The 20,918-nt window shown below is 41.1% G+C and overlaps 1 long non-coding RNA gene across 12 annotated transcripts in view; it reads right to left on the bottom strand.

Moving 5' to 3' along the window:
- LOC144303157 (uncharacterized) overlaps nucleotides 1-20,918 on the bottom strand; it is a 177,214-nt gene that overhangs the window by 111,253 nt on the left and 45,043 nt on the right. For all 12 annotated transcript variants that reach the window (XR_013370176.1, XR_013370175.1, XR_013370177.1 and 9 more), the window contains exon 2: nucleotides 1,555-1,743. This is a non-coding gene — a long non-coding RNA (uncharacterized LOC144303157). The remainder of the gene's footprint in view (nucleotides 1-1,554; nucleotides 1,744-20,918) is intronic.

The raw sequence follows: 20,918 nt of genomic DNA, 5'->3' as shown, positions 1-20,918 counted from the left end.
ACCGGATAGATCCTGGAGGGTTAATGTAGACTAGTGGTCAGCAAACATGTTCTATTAAGGCCCAGATACCAAACATTTTAGGCTTTGTGGCTCATACAGTTTCTGTCACAATTCAACTCTCCCACTGTGATGTGAAAGTAGTTACAGATAACATGCGAGTAGGTGTGGCTATGTGTTCCAATAAAACTTTATTTATAAAAACAGGCAACAGGTCACATTTGGCTATAGTTTGCTAACCCCTGATTTAGACTACCACAAACTCTACCAAACACTAGCCCAGCTGGAACCATATGTCACATGTGACATCTGCTACAGCAAATTAGCATGGCATCAGGTACATGGTATATGGCTATTGATTTGATTTGATGAGTAGATCAGGAAAAAGAATTAGAAACATTTTGCATTTGTGCAAGAGAGATGTTAGTCATTTATAGTTTTCCCTCAGGACTATGTTAACTCTCTGTACTTTGTCAAACTAGAATTCAAAAAGATCTGAATCATCTGAACATTCCACACAATATTGATCCATCACGTTGATAATATGCTGATTGTACTAGATACAAAAGAGGTAGCTATCACTTAGATTTCATAAGAAACACACATTTCACATAACCCTATGAAGATTCATAAAGTGGAACCACTATTTTGGTAAAAACGTTAGGCTCTAAAGACCAGGAGTATACTGGACATCCCCTCCAATAATTTATTTAAAAATAAAGTATGGCTTCTTGTACTTCTTACCACAAAAAGGAAGGAAAACATGCCAAGCCCTTTTGGATTCTGGAGGCAGTATGTTCTGCACTTGCAATATCCAGTATAGCGGCCCTTAGCCACACAAGGTCATTTACACTTAAATTTAAATTAAATTAAGTTAGAATTTCAATTCCTCAGTTGCATTAGCCATATTGCAAGTGCTCAATAGCCACATATACCAGTGGCTACCATATTGAAAACACAGATATCAGGTATTTCCACCAGTGCAAAAGTTCTATTGGAACACACTGTACACCTATAAATAGGACTATTGTTCTGATCCATATGCCTGGTGACCCAAGAGCAGCCAGCTTTCAGTGCAGCCCAGAGCCAGAAAGAGTTCAAAGGTCTAAACTGCAGTGAAATAGCCTGCCACTTAAGCCATATGATCCAGCAGACCCTATGATAACACAGGTACCAATGGTTGGCAAAAAAAAAATCTTGTTGGAATTTGTGACAAGCTCCAGTGAGAGAATCACAGTATAGGTCCCTGGGACTCTAAAGCAAGGTTATACCATCTGAACTAGAGGTTACTGGTGAGATTAGACTTGGGATATGAACTGGGAAGGGGTGCTGTTAAAACAGTGATGGAAAAAAAAAAAAAAAAAAAAACAGTGATGGATGCCATGGTTTGGGGCTCTAGAGCAATGTCATGCTATCTGTCATAGGGAATTAGATGCTATTTGAAAAACAACTCCTGGCATGCTACAGGGCCCTGGAAGAAGCAGAAAACCTCTTGATCTTGCTCATGCTCATTCTCAGATGTACAATTTTCATATTACAACAGATAGCTATGCCCACCTGGTCATATGTGTTGTCAGGTCTGATGGAACTCATGATTGGCAAATCCTGATATATGGTCACTTGGTATTTTGTGGTAAGATATTTCTTCTTGCCAGGATTAGAAGTAGGTCCATGATCACAAAATCCATTGATCATATACTATTCCTCAATATCCAGAGCTGGGGCCTAACAGAATGTTGGATAAACCTGTGAAAGTCACAAAGAAAGTGTCATCTCAGAAGTAATACTCTGATAGAATAAGATGCCATCTTCCAGGACACAGTATAGACATTACATGAAATATCATTGCATGACACTGTCTGCAGTAGAAAGAATAAACAGGTCTGGGCACAAGAAGAGTGAAGTAAAAATAACCCCACTTACCATTACTCCCAATAACTGAATTAAAAAATATGTGTCTCCTATCCCCACAACTATGTGTCCCACAGGGTTTAAGATCTGGTCCCTGAGAAGAAACTCCTACTAGAGAACTAGCAAAATCCCCATTGAACTATAAACTGCTGCCTGGTCCCGCTGGTTTCAGCAGAAAGAGGAGTCATCATCTTAATAAAGTAATTATCCTTGATCATGAGAATAAGGTAGGAATATTGTTACAAAATAGGGCCAAGGAAGAATATGGGTGGCATTCAGGTAATTTATTCGGACACCTCTAGGCCCTCCCTTGCCTGATTATGACTATAAACAAACAGATACAACAAACTGTGCCAGAGAAGGGCATAGTTTCCAAGGTCTCAGACCACTGAGTATCAGGTTCAAGCCACTACATAAGTCCCTGAGGCTAGCAGACCTGGTCAATGAAGGTGACAGAAATCTTCAGTGGACTATAGAAGAGGGAAAGTAATAACAATTGCTATGACCTGGGGGAGCTGCTCCCCACAAAATATATGAAGAAGTGGAGCCAAGGAGACTATGGGCTGTAGTAGGTCAGAGATGCACCATGCAGATCCCTCTTCAGGGAAGGACTTGCTCCCCAACTTCAGGGAGAGCAGGGATCTTTCAGGTGTACCCCAGCTACAGAGAGTTGCCTGGCCAAGGTCATGTCCTTCCCTGAGACAGCGCCAGTGCAAAGACTGAGTGAGACAGGGGTACAAGGGCTCAGCTATTTCAGTCCAGTGAGGTACAACCCCAATGGGCAATACTCACTCCAGAGCTCCCCAGTAGGCTGGCTGAGCCTTTCTCAGACCCACAACTACAGTTCAGTTTCTCTCTCTGCCCAATCCTGCTTCTTCCCCTTTCCTTTCTCAGGTATTGATGCCCAATAAACATTTTAAATCCCAAACTCCATTTTTTTTTCCAAACTCCATTTTAATGTCTGTTTCTAAGGAACCCAACCTGCAACTGTGTGATTGTATGTTTGTAGGAGCCCAAGCAGACAGTACAACCCAGCTGAATGTAATATATAACAAAACAAAAAAACAAAAACAAAACAAAACAAAACAAAACAAAAAACTTTCCCCTGCCCCCTCCAAGAGTATTTGGAAAAACTGTTTCTGAGCTAAGGTGTACATCATTCCAAAAGTCATTTTCTTCAGTGGTCAATGACTATCCCAGGCTGTTGGACCATCAGTGTCAATGGCAAGTATGCCCACATCACCACAGACCTTTTGGTAGTGGTCAGGTACAACACAGAAGCATCAAGAACAGCAACAGCCAATAAGTCAATGAAAGAAAGACAAATACCATATGATTTTACTCATATGTGGAACTTAAGAAACAAAACAATTGAACAAAGGAAGAAAAGAGACCAAAAAAACACTTTTTTTTTTTTTTTTTTTTGCAAAAACAGACTTTTAACAATAGAGAACGAACTATCAGTTACCAGGGAGGAGGTGGGTGGGGGATGGGTGATGAAATAAGTGAAGGAAATTAAGAGCACACTTACGGTGATAAGCACTGAATAATGTATAGAATTGTTGAATCACTATATTGTACACCTGAAACTAATATGACACTGTATATTTACTCCACTGGAATTAAAAATAAAAGAACAGCAACACCCAAGAGAATGGAACAGTTCCCCTGACTACAGATTTTCTAGTCTTTTTCCATGGCAGGACAGTGACCAACACTGAGTCTCAGAGTTAAGCAAATACCCTTGGGTTTTCTTACCCTGATGTGTGAGCTCAAATTCTGAGACAGGAAAGAAAGGGAGAAAAGAGAGAGAAATGAAAGAAAGATATTATTTTTCTTTTTTTGAAGATTTTATTTATTCATGAGAGACACAGAGAGACAGGCAGACACACTCAGAGGGAGAAGCAGGCTCCCTTCAGGGAGCCCGATGCCGGACTCATCCCAGGATCACTCCCTGAGCCGAAGGCAGATGCTCAAACACCGAGCCACCCAGGCATCCCAAGAAACATAATCCTGTATTTTGGAGCCACAGAGTAATTCGACTAGAATATTAGAAGTAAAGTGAACTCATGCTTACAACCTCTAAACTGATAAAACATACTAATACAACTCTTAAATGAAAAAAGCAGATTATAGAACAGTATGCAGGGATCCCTGGGTGGCACAGCGGTTTGGCACCTGCCTTTGGCCCAGGGCGCGATCCTGGAGACCCGGGATCGAATCCCATGTCGGGCTCCCGGTGCATGGAGCCTGCTTCTCCCTCTGCCTGTGTCTCTGCCTCTCTCTCTCTCTCTCTCTCTCTCTCTCTATCATAAATAAATAAAAATTAAAAAAACAAAAACAAAAACAGTATGCATAGTGTGAGCCCACTGTTTATGAAATATATATCAATATGTTCATTTTAAAAAAAAGATCAGAAGGCCAAGATGTTTCTTTAGCAGTGGTTATGTCAGGATGGTGGATTTTTATTGCATTATTTCCCTTATCTGTATTGTCTGAATTCTCTGTGATGAGTTTGTATTTTGGTAACAAGGAAAAAAGTTATTGTTTCAAATTTACTGAAGTGGTAAAACTGTTCCCCCCCATCCTTCAACAGCTTTAAATTTTTTTTTTTTTTTTTTTTAAGAAAAAGAGAGTGGTGTTGCATTCTTTTCCTAAGAAATATAAACATTTCCCCTTTCTTTCAATTAGAACAGGGCTGCCAGGTTGGAGGCCATTCCAGATGTCAATCTACAAAGCAGTCTAGAAAGGCAGGAAATAAGCCATGGAACATTTTAATTGCTTTCATAACCTTGATTACAGAAAGGAGACATCTCCTTTGTGGTTTCTGCTTCTGAGAGGAAGGTGTTATGGCCAAGGGCTGAGAAGCTCACAGAATCCCTCACCCCCTTCCATGAGTATTATTGAAGACAAGGTATCACACTGAGCGATTGTGAGCATAAATAGAGTAACATTCATATGCTCTGTGAGCTCATCTAGTCCAAACGGCCAGCCTTTCTGCAAGCTCACTAATGGCTATCCATGCGATGCCCGCTTGAACATCTCTATAACGGGCAAATCAACCCCTAGTGGTAGTCCACTTAGATATACTTAGGTACTTTGAACTCAAAACTAAATTTACCACCCTTTCTCCCCATAACAGTACCTTTTTATATATTCGACTATTGCCACTCCCCTGACTCCCACCCTGCTAGACTGTGAGCAGGTCACTCAGCCTGTCTCATTTCTCCATAATACCGGTGCCTAGAACAATATAGTAGATAGATAATATAGTAGTTACTCAATTCACGCTGTGGAATTACTGTTGAATGAATAACAGGCACCCCAAAGATTCTCTTTAAAAAATCCAAGTCCTTTGGTAAGCTTTTGTCTTTGATCAGCTTGTCTGTTCAATTTCTGCTGTCCTTCCTTTGACTGCGACCTTGTGCTATCTTGGAAGCAGTTGGTTTCTGTCCATTTTCTTTTGCTAATTATCTCAGTACCCATAACCAAGGTCATCTATTTCAAGGAGCCTATGGGGTGTCAACATTCTACATATAGTCATATTCCTCGGTTAACCCTCCTAAATAAAATTTGACAGAAAAAGGCATTTTTTGAAATGTAAGGGTGAAAGAGTAGCTCAATACAATAAAAGCCCAGTAATTTGAACTAAGTGCAGAGAAGGTCAGTATGACAGGGAAAAGTACAAATTATAAAAGCTTTTTTTTTTTTTTTTTAATAGAGAGTGACTGGTCTCATGCATAGGAGGGTTATAGACCAAATTCAAAATGTACCTTTTAAAAAAATTAATGTTATATTATGGGTGGAAAGAGAGAGGAAAAGGCAAAAGCAGCCAGAAACAGAAAGAAGCAACTGGGCTCAGGCTAGAACACAGGCCACCAGGAAAAAGCCAACCATTAAGAATGCAACCTCTCTGTACATGCCGCTGTACTATCCAGAAAGATGAAAGGAAGTAGGCACCTGGGTGGTTCAGTGGTTGAGCATCTGCCTTCAGCTCAGGTCATGATCCCGGGGTCCTGGGATTGAGTCCCACATCAGGCTCCATACAGGGAGCCTGCTTCTCCCTCCACCTATGTCTCTCTGCCTCTCTATTTCTGTGTCTCTCATAAATAAATAAATAAAATCTGGAAAGAAAAAAAAAGATGAGAGGAAGCTTAGGAAATTTGAGGGAGGGAATGTTACCCATATTCTGATCTGACCTGAAGTCATGACCAAGAATGCCACAGAGGGTAGCATTCCAGGTAAGGCAGGCATCACACCTGGCAGTGATGAGGAAAGAGGGCTGACAGTGAGCAGTGAGCATCTCCTGGACTTCCAGTGCAGGCCCTTGTGCCATGCCTACTGCTTGAAGGACCATACATACCAGTCAAGTTTCAGGCATAGGACCTATGCAACTCACCTAGGCCTAAATCCATGAGGACAAACACCATCTCTTGTGAAACCCTGAAAGAACTAAGCCAGGCCCTGGGGCAGCACATGATCTGAACAGCATATGATGGTGAGATACAGTCAGACTATGGAAACCAGGACTTTGTGGACCAGTGGAAACCATCATGGAGGACACAGATCTCCCATATAGTAGGATGGGTAGGATTTGCTTAGTAAGAGAGAGGTGTGAGGGGAAGCAGGGTCTGTAGGGAGAACAGTGTGAGTACAACCCAGAAGTGAGGAGGGGAGTCGATCGTGTTGGGGGTGACAGCTGAAGGGATGGTCTAGGCTCAGCGTGGGGAACCGACCAGCTGAGACAGAGGGGGATCAGTATGTAGTCCCTGGGTACGAGGCACTGTTCACAGCACCAGGCAGACAGCAGGAAACGAGACCAACACACCACAAGGCCAACATTTAGTGGAAAGAGACATCCCACTGAAAAACTGGTAGGGAGCTGAAAAGCACACATAATAAAAAAACGAGAGCTACAAAGAAATTCACCTCACCCCTCAAAAAACCACAAGTTTTGTCCAACTGATACTGGCCAGAGGGAGGGAAGTGGTTACGTAAACTAGTGAGGATGGCCAGCAGTGCCACTGCACTTCTTCCCAACTCTGAGTAACCCGGTATGATAGGTGGATCACAGCTGAAGAAAAGAGGAGGTGAAGGTGGAAAAGAGCCTCCAAAATAATCATGTCACTTTAAAAAGACCCGAATCAGAAGAAACATACTCTGGATCCTTTAAGAAGTGCTGACTCATGCCTTAAAATTATATCTCCATTTACTTATAAAATAATTAATGTGCCAAACATCAGCAAATCAATCTAGTTTTTTTTTTAAGATTTTATTTATTTATTCATAAAAGACACAGAGAGAGGCAGAGACACAGGCAGAGGGAGAAGCAGGCTCCATGAAGGGAGCCTGATGCAGGGCTCGATCCCAGGACTCCAGGATCACGCTCTGGGCCCAAGGCAGACGCTCAACTGCTGAGCCACCCAGGAGTCCCTCAATCTAGTTTCTAGGCAGAATTTCAAATTGAATGTTTTCCCATTTGCCTGGAAAAGCTCTTCATAGGACAAACTAAGTCAAGAATAATAAGAGGTCTTTCAACACTTTTATTCCTACCTATTCCTTCTCTTCTTAGCAAAATAAAGACCAGTTCATCTCAATTTTCACTGCAAATATTATTTTAGAGAGCTGCCACCAAGTGTAAACATCTTCATTCACTTTCCTTTAAATTGCACTATTTTATTGAATAAATTATTCAGTGTCAGGGACCTAGACAAGGGACCACATTACTCTGAAAGAAGTTGAAATATGGCATTAGAGACTAGCAAGCTGTCATGGCAAATTGGGCATGACCCACCACCTCTACTCCCACCCAAGCCCCTACCATGTTCCTGAAGCTTCTGTGACTGAATCATAAGTCTGGAAAACTCAATTTGGTAAGTGTGGGAAGACAGATCTTAATTGAAAAGTTCAGTTCTAATAAAATGCAAGGTGGTAAAAGGTTGGGCTGGCAGGGTAGATCATTTGAGTCTTTATTAATAACATCAATTCATTTTAATTCAGTGAAGCACATAATTGGCATCAAGCTTTTCAAGTTCACCACACATTCCTGTGCCTGGAATCCCTAATATTTTTTTTAAAACTTTTCTTATTTGGTAATAGATGTTCTAATAATTTGCATTTTAACAAGAGGTTACTTGTAGCAGGCTTATACTAATTATAAGTATGTTGAGTTTTACTAAGCCAGTGGTACCCACCAGCCAGTGACAAATCTTTCTAAGTCTTAACTGGAATTCCCAGTAATTATTCTGCAGTCAGCTAAAACTCCAGCAAAGAGATGAATGAGGCCCCTTGAGATTACCGCACCTTGAATAATCACAGGCGGTCAGCAGGGTCAATTACTGTTTCAGTTTGTGCTGTAGCTGCAGCCTGTAAATCCGTTTACTAGGAGCTCCAAGAAAGCCTTGATAGCATTTGTTTCATTGCCTTTATCTCTGCAACTGCAGTCATTTTGTGATGCAAGACCCCAAGGGTGCCAAGGACCACCTACCTACATGGGAAGTGAGGTCGCCTGCAGAAGGGCTGTGTTTTTGAGAAGGAAACAAACAAACAAACAAGAACATCCTGTGTTGTCTTATTCACAGGATGGAAGAGAGGTGGAATTGTTGGCTTAGTGAAAAGACAGGACTGAGAATCCAAAGACAGTTTTCTAATCCTCCTTGGCTGAGATAACCAACCAGCCACTCACACCAATAAGAGCTTCTTCTGGGGCTTCATACTGTCATGCAGTTCTCTATAGCAAGAAACACAATAGGGAGTAGCAGAGGAAAAAAGGCAAGAGGCAAAAGCAAGAGGGAGAAGGGGGAAGAAGCCCTACCATGAAAGTAAAAACAAACAGGAACAGGTAACCCAGGCAGCCCTTGTTAGTGTAAAAAACCGAACATACCATTGCCTTCATTTGAACTGGATAAATGTGCACAGTGTTTCTGGTTTAATTTAATGATAACTTATTAATACCTATTGGATGTTACCGAGGTTACGAAGATAACTAAGAATAGCCACTGCCCTCAATCATTCAAGCTTGTAGACAAAAAAGACATATGCAAAGAACAATATTAGTGAACAAATGATGCCATTAATTGTTGTTCATTCAAATAAGTTTCAATATTTTTGCAAGATTCAGGATGTCAACTTTAGAACCCGTAAGTGTCCAAGCCTGGCTGTGCATTGGAATAAGACCACAAACCTTTTTTTTTGGAAATACAGATGCCCAGGGATCCCTGGGTGGCACAGCGGTTTAGTGCCTGTCTTTGGCTCAGGGCATGATCCTGGAGACCCAGGATCGAATCCCACATCAGGCTCCTGGTGCATGGAGCCTGCTCCTCCCTCTGCCTGTGTCTCTGCCTCTCTCTCTCTCTCTCTCTCTGTGTGTGACTATCATAAATAAATAAAAATTTAAAAAAAATTAAAAAAAAAAAAAGAAATACAGATGCCTGGATTCCAATCCAAACTTCAGGAACTATATATTTTTTTTAAAGATTTTATTTTATTGCGAGAGAGAGGAGGGAGGGGCAGAGAGAGAGGGAGAGAGAATCTCAAATAGACTCCCCACTGAGTGCAGAGCCTGACCCATGTCCCTGAGATCACAACCTGAGCCTGAGCTAAAATTGAGAGTTGGACGCTCAACTCAGGCACCCCAGGCTATATTTTTAATCAGCCTCCTAGATCATTTTTATTCAGTCATCCTGACACCAGAAAAGGTTCAAATTTTGAAATCCATGCAGCAATTTACAAATTATCAATTTTTCCCAGTTCTAAAGAAAGAAAAAAAAATCACCTTCATTAATCCCCCAGGCAGAAAAATGGAAAAACTTCCTCAGTTAAATCCAGAACCCAGAATACCTTTCTCCCAATTCACTTATCCCAACCCTCTGTTCTTTATGGCTTATTTTCTTCAATACAGTCAGGGACAGGAAGGAAGCAGAGGAAGTGTCAAATTCTCAACTTGCTCAAATATTCCTGTGCAGTGAGGAAAGCTCAGCAGGCTGCATCGTGGAAGTGCATTTAGATGGCATTTAAGGACAGCTGGAAATGTTTGGGAAGTAAAAGCAGCTAGTGTGACTTTTAAAGCCTGCCAAAATGATTTTACTATAAATGAGGAGACAAATGAAGAGTTCACCATAACGACCACACCTCTACATGGTATTAATGATGGGACTAGAACCCTGATCCCAGAACCCCCATAAGCTCCTTCCACAAGGCCTTTCCCATCCCCCCTCCTGGCTGCCAGCTGGCCATAATGGAAGTCAGGCACACATGGTTTTGTTCTCCTGCCACGACACGTATTTATAAAGGAAATGGATGACTATGCAAATAGTGCATTGGAAATATGTACTTAAGATATCTTGTCTCAAGGCTGTCCACTTACTTATTCAGCAACCAGAAAGCTAAAGGTTAAAATTCACTGCTTCCACTTCCCCTTAAAAATGTGTTTGTGGCTAAGGAACACACACTGAAAACAGTGAGTCAACATCTCTAGCCTCTGAACTCATTTAACGTTGGAAGAGATGAGCCCTGGTCTGGGCTGCTGGTGGCCACAGGCAGGATTGTTCACCACCCTACAGTAGGATCAATATGGAAGGTATAATGTTGGCCCAGGAAAAACAGGTAAGGGAAGACAGGGACATATCCTAGGCCTCTGTAGTCAAGTGGATAATAGTCAAGATGGGGAGGAGCCTCAGTGTGACTGGGCAAGGTGAGTGCAGGGGCATCAAATGGCTTTGCTTTTATGGGAGGTGTGTCCCTGGATCCCCACGTCAATGTCCCAGATTCAGTGTCTCAACAGATGAATTGACTAAACCTGTGTCGAGTGCCTACACCTAGATTCCTGGAGCCAATGAGAGGCCTAGCCCCTTCTAGCTTCCTCTTTTTCTCTTTGGAAAATAAGAATCTGCTTCCTATATATCCTCACATAGTAGATACAGGAAAATCAGACACACAAATTATAATTGCCCACTTTAGACACCATCTTTCTCCCAGCTACTAAGGCTCAAAATCATAGAATCATCTTGGAATATGAAGGAAGGGTTGGGACGCCTGGGTGGCTCAGTAGTTGAACATCTGCCTTTGGCCCAGGGCATGATCCCGGAGTTCGGGGATTAAGTCCCACATTGAGCTCCTTGCATGGAGCCTGCTTCTCCTCCCTCTGCCTATGTCTCTGCCTCTGTGTGTGTGTGTCTCTCTCATGAATAAATGAATAAAATCTTAAGAGAGAGAGAGAAGGAAGGGTCATTCTATAGTTCAATTCTGTGCCCCTTTGTCCACAGTGTTCCTTCCCTACCCTATCTGATGCAGGCAGTCTGGGTCTGAGGACCCAGAAGGAGTCCCAAAGGGCTAGGAAAAAGGGTCCTTGGCTTCATGCAGGATAGAAATCAAACATGAGCCAGCAGAAAGTGAAAGCAGAGTTACTGGAGTTAGAGAGAGAGATGGATAGAGCATCCAGGAGACTCTGAAAAGAAAAAGAGCATGAGTTTCATTTTTGCTTGGGGCCTGGGGTTTTTATTGGCAATTGTGGTCTGTTGTTCTCTTAGGCATCCAGGAACTGGTTAAAACAAGGACAGGGTCCAGATGTCCTCCATAAGTCACTTATTTCCTGAAGCCAGAGGTCTTGGCATCAAAGTGTTTGGAGTTCATGGTCTTAGAGAATGTGTGGCAACCTTGCCTGGTCACTGCTTAGACATTATTATGCTGGAAGACTCCAAAGTTACCATTACCTCTTTGTCCATTACAAGGAGGACATACACTATTTGCATTACAAGGCTGTGTAGAGTGGGGTGGGGGTGCAGGCCCTAGTAAGAATAGAAGCTGGAAAAGAGGCAAAGGGGAAAAAAATACAACTTTTTTTTTCATGGGATCCCTTTAGTTTTCCTGTCTCACCTCTAACATTCATAGGCCCTTATGCAAAGCCTATTTCAATCACCTCCAAACAATTTTTTTTAATTTTATTTATTTATTCATGACAGAGAGAGAGGGAGAGAGGCAGAGACATAGGCAGAGGGAGAAGCAGGCTCCATGCAGGGAGCCCAATGTGGGACTCGATTCCAGGACCCCAGGATCACACCCTGGGCCGAAGGCAGGCACCAAACTGCTGAGCCACCCAGGCATCCCAATCACCTCCAAATAATTATCTCAACACGTCCACCCTTTCTTCCATGGCCAGAAAAACGTGTCCATGCACAGAGTTCCAATAATGCACCTTCTCCCTCCATAACAATTGCCAATCAAATTAGATGTGCATTCTTTTCCTCTTTTTCATGTAAAGCCTTTCATTTTTTTTTTTTTTTAAGATTTATTTATTCATGATAGACATAGAGAGAGAGAGAGAAAGAGAGGCAGAGACACGGGCAGAGGGAGAAGCAGGCCAGGAGCCTGACGTGGGACTCGATCCCAGGACTCCAGGATCAGGCCCTGGGCCAAAGGCAGGCGCTAAACCACTGAGCCACCCAGGGATCCCCCATGTAAAGCCTTTCATATTGTGGTCTTCCCACCTACATTTCCAGCCTCTACTTTCCCACCCACCCCCCACCCCCAACACACACACACACACACACACACAGTTATAGCTTCCTGATTCTGAATCTTTACTCATGCCACGCCTTCCACCCAGAAGCCTTTCCCCATAATTTCTGATTAAAACCCTGCCCATCCATGATACTGTGATTTACAAGAAATCTGAATAACCAAAATTTATATGTCTTAGGTGAATTTGATCTTCCTCCACAGTTTCTGGCTCACAGTTCCCAAAACCCTTGGAATTTCCTGTAACAAGGGTGAATTAGAGTCTTTTGTTATGTTAATGAGATAGCTTTTGGAAAGCCCTTAGATAATCTAGGAAGAGGGGCTGGTTGCCAGGAGAAATGACCAGGTGATTTGAGGGTTTGAAGTTTCAGTCCTACTTCCCACATATGAAAGAGAGGCTGGAGGTTGAATCAACCAATGGCCAATGACTTAATCATGACTGTGTAATGGCTCCTTCATTAAAAAACCCAAAAGGACTGGGTTCAGAGAGCTTCTGGGATGGTGAACACTTGGGGTGTGGAGAGAATGGCACACCTGGAAGCTCCACACCATTTCCCTGTACCTGGCCCTATGTATCTCTTCATCTGGCTGTTGATCCATACCCCTTATTATATCCTTCAATAAACTGGTAAATGGTAACTGTCTCCCTGAGTTCTGTGAGATCCTCTAGCCTATTAATCAAATCTAAGGAGACAGTCATTGGAACCTCCAATCTATAATTGGTCAGAAGCCCAGGTAACAGCCTAGGGCTTACAAATGGTATCTGAAGTAGGGGGTAGAGGGCACTCTTGTATGACTGAGCCCTTAACCAGTAGAATCTGATGCCATCTCAGGATAGATGGTGTCAGAATTGAATTGATTGCTCAGACTCTCTACTGACGTCTGTAAATTGTTTGGTATTGCACATGAGGGAACTCCCCTGTCCCTCCCCTGCCCATGTTGGAATTGGGGCTGGGAACCTAAAAAGACCATCCCATAAAGAATCACCATAAATATCTGTTCCTTATCGAGCATTTCACAATGCCTCCCCTCAATTGCATCTCCTTCCCCTAAGTTCAAAGTCATTCACTTGTTACACTTGCCTTTCCTAGAGTACATTTTGCATTGCTTTCATGTTTGTGTCCTATTACCCATCCCCATCCCTAAATCCCAAGCCCTTTGAAATCAGGAATCAAATTCTACTCATCTTTGGGCTCTGCTCCTCCTCTCCAAGTCCTGTTTTCCTAGCATGCACCACAATGCCTCCTATCAATTAGTTGCTCAATAAATGTTTGTTAAGTGTAATTAAATTTTGTGGGTTAGAGAAAAAGAGCCATGGTTGTCTGAATTTTATGGTAACTAGAGCCAAAGTGCGGTAAGAGCCCTCGACTGACATTTGCCTTCCCTCCTGCATGTAATGTGTAATGTGAGTAGCTTTGGTGTCCTCCGAAACTTTCCTCATAATTGTCATTATTTATTTTATGTCCAGCCTTTCACTAGAATATAAGCACCACGAGGGCAGGAATCCTGCTTTACCTGATTCGCCTCTGTATTCCTGGTACATACCTCAGTGCTCAGCATACAGAAGGTGCTCAAAAAAGAGAACTGAATCAAACTGAACTGAATCTTATATAGTCTGATCTAACCACATGGAATCTAGAAGGAGAAGGGGGGTAGGTAACAGGGTGCAAGCCTTGCATTACATCTTAGTCAGCTGACTCCTGCCAGGAGCGGGGCCCAAAATAAAGAAAGGAGTCACTTAGGTCTTCCTAAGATTCCTTAATAGGAAATGACCCAGGCAGCTGAAGCACAAGTCTTGGGGCCACAACTAGCAGGGGGAAGCATGTAGGATAACATTTCATTAAAGGAACCAGATGGAGACAAGTAATGTTTTGCTGAAGGAAGGTCCACCTTAAGGCCTTTCTATCTTTTCACTTATGCTTAAAAGAGTTTTAAATGAAGGCCTGCAGTCTAGTCATGCAATTCCATAACAATTAATTAAGAGAAGAGCTAATCTTTGCAGGAAGCTGAATAAATCATTACTCATTTAGTAAAATTTAAAGGTCACTAAGAAAGCTCCCCACACCCTCGCCAAAAAAAAAAAAAAAAAAAAAAACCAGAAATATATCTTCCGATACTAATTATTCCTGTTTCCCACACATTAATTAGGTGACTTCTCTGAACTGCAGAACAAGATGTCAACCAGTCCTGCTTCACCCTATTACAGATGAACAAATCAACCATCTGTGGCTGCCTTAAATTTCAACATCCTACCATGAGAGACCCATTCCTTTTGGTTTGGGAGGAATCTTATCCTAAGGAGACCTTTAAAAAATGCCAATGGCCCTGGAAAGGGTTGTGTTATCATTATTTTTGTTGGTCTCTGCAAAGTTTTCTGAATCTAGTTGAGAGGGAAGAGTGTAGAAACAGGAAAGAGAGAAGGTGGATTCCTGGAAATAAGAGAGATATTTGAGAGGACCAGGGGTGGAGGAAAAGAGAACATGAATTGCTAATGACTGCCTTTGTTTCTGCAATTTCACTTATAGCTGGGACAACTAGGAAACTTCTCAGAATCAGTCTGACTAGCTCAGTCAGTTGAGTGTCTTCCTTCAGCTCAGGTCCTGGTCCTGGGATCAAGTTCAGTATCAGGCTCCCTGCTCTGTGGAGAATTGCTTCTCCCTCTCTCTCTGCCTGCCACTCCCCCTACTTGTGTTCTCTCTGTCAAATAAATAAATAAAATTAATACCCTCTAGAAAGTAAAGTTTATAGACAAATAGATTAGTGGCAAATAGATATACATACAGGAACATTGATTTAAAATAAAGGTGGGCGCCTGGCTGGCTCAGTTGGTAGAACATGTGACTCTTAATCTCAGGGTAGTGAGTTCGAGGCCCATGGTTGGCGTGAAGTTTACTTAAAAAAAAAAAGACGAACTTTGAAAAAAATAATAAAGTGGCACTGTGAGCAATGAGGAAAGAACAATATTGTCACCAAAGGATGACAATGGAATGCCCTTATGAAAACAATAAAATTTGACTCCTACTTCATTCTATGTAAAACTCAAATCCAGATAGACTGTAAGCCCAAATGTGAAAGACAAACAAACAGCAACCGAAAAACTGTTAAAAGAGTATAGAGGAGATTCTTGCTATCCAAATCAGGAAAATTTTTCTTAAACAGAACACACACAAAAAAACCAAAATTATAAAAGGGAAGATGGGAATTATACAGTTGACTGTCTTTGAATTAAGAACTTAGAGGCATGAAAAGACACTATACAGAAGTATAAAAACAAACCAAAGTGTGAGAAAACATATATTTGGAACACATTTCAACAAAGGACCCTAACCACAATACAAGAGTAACTCCTACAAGTCAGATTTTTTTTTTTTTAATGATAGTCACAGAGAGAGAGAGAGAGAGAGAGGCAGAGACACAGGCAGAGGGAGAAGCAGGCTCCATGCACCGGGAGCCCGACGTGGGATTCGATCCTGGGTCTCCAGGACCGCACCCTGGGCCAAAGGCAGGCGCTAAACCGCTGCGCCACCCAGGGATCCCCAAATCAGATTTTTTAAAAGCAGGTAGCCAGAAGAAAACTGGGCAAGAGATTTGAATAAGCACATCTGAAGAGAGAATATCCAGGCGGCTCCAATAAACACATGAAGTGGTATTCCTCATCAACTTCATTGTTATTGAAGAAATACAAAATAAAACCACAATAAAATACCAATGCACCCACCAAAATAGCTAAATTTTTTAATATCAAGCATTAAAGAGAACGTGGAACAAATAGGAACTTTCCTGTATTGCGGAAGGGAGTGTCAGTTAGAATAACCATCTGTGAAGAGTTTGGCACTATCTACTTAAAACAAATATACACGTTCCTTCTAAGCCAGCAAGTCCACTCCTAGGTGTATACCCAACAGAAATGTGCACACACACATCAAGAAAGCACACACATTTAACAATAATAGCAACATTATTCTTTTTTTTTTTCATTATTCTTGAGTCCAAATGATAATGACCCAATTTGTCCAACAGCAATAAAATTAAGTATATATTTATACAATGAAATAAAATACAAAAATGAAAAAAGTGAACTATTTCTATGTAAACAATATGGTTGAATCTCAAAAACAATACTGATTTTTTTTTTTTAAGATTTTATTTATTTATTTGAGAGAGAAAGACAGAGAGCATGAGCAAGGAAGAAGACGAGAAGCAGGCAGAGGGAGAGGGAAAAGCAAGCTCCCTGCTGAACAGGGAGCCCATGAAGAGCTCAATCTCAGGATGCTGGGATCATGACCTGAGCTGAATGCATACAATTAACTGACTGAGCCACTTAGGCGCCCCCACAATATTGATTTTTAAAACACAGAGACAAAGAATACATACCATGGATCCATTTATATAAAATTTAAAAACAGGCAAATCTAATATTAAAAGTCTGGATAGCAGTTATCTTTGGGAGTAGGCAAGGTTGATGATTAAGGGGGACACCAGAGGAAGGCCTCTGTGGGCTGGCACTGTTCTGTTTTTTGAGCTGGCTGGTGATTACATGAATGTTTATGATATCCACTTAGCTAAGCTGTCCACTTAGATTGTGTACACTTTTCTATATGTTTGTCATACTTAACAATAAAAACATTTTTAAGTGAATACCCTTTAACATGGCAATTTTACTTCCAAAAATTTAACAAAAAAATGTAACCTAAAGTTGATGTAAGGTGTAAAAAGATATTCATTGCATTGTTATTAATATGATGAAAAATTGGAAACAATCTAAAGATTCAACAATAGGGTATTGGATAGATAAATGAGACTATATCTCCCTGGTGGATAGACATATCTATTAAAATAACTGCACCAGATCTGTGTGTGTTCATGTTGGAAAGACATCATGTTATATTAAGGAAAGAAAATGGTGTATAGAATAGTATAAGTAATCTAAGTCTAATTGTGGAAATACATGCATAGAACATTACGGTTGAACAATCCAAATGTTTTTTATTTTTAAAGTTTTATTTATTTATTCATAAGAGACACAGAGAGAGGCAGAGATATAGGCAGAGGGAGAAGCAGACTCCCCGCAGGTAACCAGATTCAGGACTCCATCCCAGGATTCCAGGATCATGACCTGAGCCAAAGGCAGACGCTCAACCACTGAGCCACCAGGTGCCCCAACGATCCAAATGTTAATAGTTATCATCTATATATAGAATTTTGGCCACTGCTTTCCTAATTTTTCTGTAAACAAGATTACTATGGTTATAAATAACAATGGCTACTATGTATTGAACAGTAGCTTAGTGACAAATATTGAGAAAGATATAAGACATATTTTTCTTATTTAATCTTCACAAAAATAAGTACAATTATCTCCCTTTGGCAACTAAGGAGACTGAAGAAGAAGTTAATACGCAAGATCAAATAGCCTAAAGTGGTCAAAGTCTTTAACCAGGGTTTGTCTGGGTCCCAGCAAACACTCCACTCCACCTCATCACACAGTAAGGTTGTATTAAGAGTAAGGTTCATAGTCAGAGTTTGAACCCAAATCTCTTCATTCTATTTCAAAGCAAGAATTTCTATCAGTTCATGAAGTAGCACACACAAACCAGATACAAAAATAAAACCTTAGACACTAGATGTGATGTAAATAGGGAGTAATAAAAACTGCTACCATTTATTAAATGATGGCCACGTGCTAAGTACTTGCAAGTAGCATCTCATTTTAACCTCATTGTCCTGCAGTAGATTGGTTGTATTAATGGCCCCAGTTCTCTCTTCACATTCTTTGCAAAGTAGCTTTGTAGTGTCCTCCCATTCTGCCTTAGGTCTCCATCTTGTGATTTACCTTGCCTTGTGGCTAATACCAACAAAGTATTAGCCACCATAAAGCAAACAGAGGCTTGAAAAGTGCTTCTGTGTTTCTGCCTACTGTTCTTGCCTCTGTCATCACCATGAGATCATGCTAAAGCTAGCCGTGGGGCAGATGAAGAACACGTGGGGCACAGCTAGTCACCCCAGTCAACCCAGATGAGGCCATACAAGATTAGCCATTAGCCAGTCAACACCCAGACAAGTGATTGAGCCCAGTCAAAAATCAATGGAACTGCCTCAGGAACATCTCTGTGACCTCCAGACACATGAGCAATAAATACTCTAGGCCACTGAGATTTTGTGCTTATTTGTTATACCGCATTATTCTAGCAAAAGACATCAGTTTTATCTAAATGATAAAACTCTTGGGAGGTAAATAGTATTATTATTGTGTCGATTTTACATGGGAAGAAACTGAGGCTCAGAAAAATCAGCTAGTAAGTGGTGAAGCCAGGATTTGAATCCAGGTCTGTCTTAACCCAGAGGAATACATTCCCTCTACAAACACACCCCCAAGTATAATTTTAAATGAAGCTCCAGCAACCTGTGTGGCCTGTGTACACAAGTGCACACAAGTCTTTCTCCGCAGCTGCTCACTCACTAAAAATTTAAAATTTGGAAGCAGTATTTCTGACTAACTTTAATATCTGAGCCCTATTTAGCACTTTTTAAAAAGCTGACTGATCATAGTCAATTCTATGCACACCAACAATTCTGTGCATGGGGACTCTCATGTTTGTTTGTTTGTTTTTTCTCTTTCTCTCCTATACTCTCTCTTCCGTAGGCCACAGGTATTTAATTTCTCACAGATGCCTTCCGTGCTGACATGTATCCCAATATTAATTTGTGTGCTTCAAAGATTTATCCTAAAAATGCTGATGACACCAATAGAAGATGTAAAATCTGACCTTCACTTACACAATGATTGGCATTGACTATAATTCCTTATGAGATTTCACATAATCAACATGCTGATGTGTGCAGCTAGAGTACATAATCAGTTGTTCCGTATCAAAAATCAACTTGCAGTTGGGGAAAGGAAACAAATTTTTATATTATATGGTCAGGAGAAACAGATATCAGATATGCAGCCAACTTCTGGGGTGCCTGGGTGGCTCAGTCAGTTGAGTATCCAAGGCGATTTTGGCTCAGGTCATGATCTCAGGGTCATGGGATCAAGACCCAAGTCTGGCTCTGTGCTCAGTGCAAAGCATCTTTTCCTCTCCCTCTGCTTCTCCACCTATTCTCTCTCTCAAACAAATGAATTAATTAATTAAGTAAGTAAGTAAATAAATAAATAAATAAATAATTTTTTTAAAAAAAGATATACAGCCAATTTTCAATAGTCCATGTTAAGGATATAAGTGGATAAATGATATATCCACCCAAAGTTTTGCTTTCTCACCAGAAATCCCAAATTTATAGTGATGAAACCACAGAGGGCTCGCAGATAGTTTGAGGCCAGGTGCCATGAGGTGCCATGCTATGCTTTCTCCCCTCCCGAGGAAAGCATAGCATGTGGACACATAACAGGTGGGGTATCTGGAGACGTGACCTCCAGTCCCAACGCTACCTGAGACTGATGGGTTTGGCAGACACCTTTGCTTCCCAGATCACTCTCCACTCTCTCCTAACCTACCTGGTGCCAGGAGGTTGTATGGACTACCTTGCCCCTGGCTTCCAGCTGGGATTTCTGGAGAGGGAGCTCTGGCAACAAATCAGTGGGATGGAGGAGAGGGAAACAGAACCATTTGTTCCCCTGGCTTTCCACCTGTGGTGTCACAGTGGGGTGGCTGTACCCCTCCACAAAGGTCTCAGCTCTTTTCAAGTGGCCTCTCCACACATCCCTCCCTATCTCAGGGTTCTGCTAATCACTTCATGCATTCAGAACTAGAAGGAGTAATAGCCTCACTGCTTACAGTTCTAGAATCTGCCTTACCTCTTAACATGTTTCCCTACACCAGTGCAAACCTTTGTGGGTAATCTCTGCATTAAACCTACCTTGAATCTTCCTGCTTTGAGTGAGCTGGGACTGATCCACTCTGTGACCCTAGGGACATCCTCTCACTGGTGTCATCTTTCCAATCTACAGAATGAAGAAAATCTCCCCTATTACAGAGGGTGGGCAGATTTTCTTTTTTAAGATCTTAACACCAACACCCTTGAAAGGGTTAAGTGCTATAGAACAAAGATATTATTACATCAAGTCAGTTTTTTTTTTTTTCAACAACAGTGAGGGATGTGATTTATTGATAAATTGGTTACTAATGAAGATGAGTTTTTACACTATTTCCTTTATAATTAGCTAGTTCACAGAATGAAGAAAACAAAAAACAAAAGCGACACCCCAATCTTTAATGTCTGAACAGAACATTTCCCTTCCACTTACCTGAAAATATAAAAATATAAATGACCATGTATGGAGCTGTACCATTAAATTTACTTAGTGTTTCTGGTTTTTTACTGAGAATTTTACTTATTTACTTTGAAAAAAATTAGAAAATTGTCATTTTGAAATCAGAACCATTAACATATTGGAGGCAACAAACTAAAAAAAAAAAACCAAATGGCTAAAAATAACTCTGTTGTAAAAGTACAATTTACAATATCACATATTTCAGAAAAGTAAACAAAAC

Source organism: Canis aureus, chromosome 32, assembly GCF_053574225.1.
Source record: "Canis aureus isolate CA01 chromosome 32, VMU_Caureus_v.1.0, whole genome shotgun sequence".
Lineage (NCBI taxonomy): Eukaryota > Metazoa > Chordata > Mammalia > Carnivora > Canidae > Canis > Canis aureus.
The sequence above is the reverse complement of the archived record's forward strand: the minus strand, read 5'-3'. Positions and strand labels throughout refer to the sequence as shown.